Source organism: Pelodiscus sinensis, chromosome 3 (genome assembly GCF_052426305.1).
Source record: "Pelodiscus sinensis isolate ZL-2025 chromosome 3, ASM5242630v1, whole genome shotgun sequence".
NCBI lineage: Eukaryota > Metazoa > Chordata > Testudines > Trionychidae > Pelodiscus > Pelodiscus sinensis.
This window is the reverse complement of record NC_143054.1, coordinates 57,871,835-57,873,415: the sequence shown is the minus strand read 5'-3', so window position 1 is coordinate 57,873,415 and position 1,581 is coordinate 57,871,835.

Here is a 1,581-nt window from a genome sequence, read left to right as displayed (position 1 = left end):
TGTTCGTCCTGCCAAATAGCAAGACCCTCTAATCTCTGCTCCTGATTGGCTTCGGGCGAGTGGAAGCCGCCTTTCCTATTGGCTAGGCGTGGGTGGGTGGACACTGCGCGGGGCGGGCTGCTGATTGGCTATTGTGCAAGCGTCTGGAAATGCCGCTGCAATGGGCGGGGTCAGGATGGGAGGAGGCGTGTCTGGGGACTGGAGCGGGCCAGCTGGGATAGCGGCGCGATGGTCCGGCTCCTACCTGGGCTGTCGCATGGAAGTGAAGCCCACACACCTGGCGTGGTCTCAGCGCCGCTAGATGGGCCCACATAACACCCAGGAGGTGTGTGCGTTACACGCACGGGGCAAAAATAACTTCACATTTCCTACAGGTTCTGCTGTGTGGCAGCCTCTCCTGGGGGTGGACTGCAGCTGTAAATAATTCAAGTGTGGGATGGGCCCGGGAAGGTGTCTCAGGGCACGGGGTACAGTGGGTGTGGAGGAGCTCAGGGCAGGACTCTCATTGACAAAAATGTGCCTTATTTCTAGTTTGATTTTTTTTTTTTTGGCTTCAGCTTCCAGACATTTGTTATGTTTTTTCTTTGCTAAATTAAGGAGCCCTATAGTGTCTGATATTATATCTACACTGTAATTAAGTCACCTCTTGGTCATATTTTTATAAACTAAACATATTGAGTTCTTTAAGCCTCTCACAGAAAAGCTTACCATTTACCCATCCATGTTAAAAGAATGCCTTTTTAGTCGTGGCTTCACAAATGGCAGCACCAAGTACATCAGCCTTCAATAACAAACATACCCACCCATGAAGGCTTCCTTCAGGAGAGAGGCACTGAGAAGGATGCATACATGGCAAATGCTATTCAGCTCACTTGGTTTACTGCTGTAAGATGTCACACAGATGAGAGTAGTACAAGAATTTGAAAAGAACAGAATGTTAAACATATATAGGGTATGTGGGTATTTATATATACTACAAGGGTATTTTGAAATATGTTATTTAAAAATAACTCCTGAAATAACTATTTTGAAATAGCACATCCACACTACAGGGCCTAGCTCTTACTATTTAGAAGGATAGTGATAGAGATGCAGCCATGTTAGTCTGGTCTAGCTGAAACAAACCATCTTGTTAGTCTTTAAAGTGCTGCATAGTCCTGTCTTTTATTAGGTGATGAGCTTTTGTGGGCCAGACCCACTTCATCAGATCAATATGTTGAAGAAAATTGGCACAACCATATATACCAAAGTGATACAATCAAAAAAAAAAGTGAACACACATAAAAATGACGTATCAGGTTTAAGAACAAAGGAGCGGTGATGGGGAAAGGTTAGTGTCTGTGAGGTAATGACATTAGGGGTGATAATTGGGAAAGCTATCTTTGTAATGGGTGAGATAATTAGCATCTTTGTTAAGACCCATACAAAAAGGGTCAAATTTAACCATGAATGACAGTTCTGAGGCTTCACTTTGAAGTCTGGAGTTAAAATCTCTTTGAAGCAATATGCATGTTTTAAGGTTATTGAGAGAATGGTCAGTCTGGTTGAAATGGCAAGCAACAGTTTTCTCTCTCTCAGAGA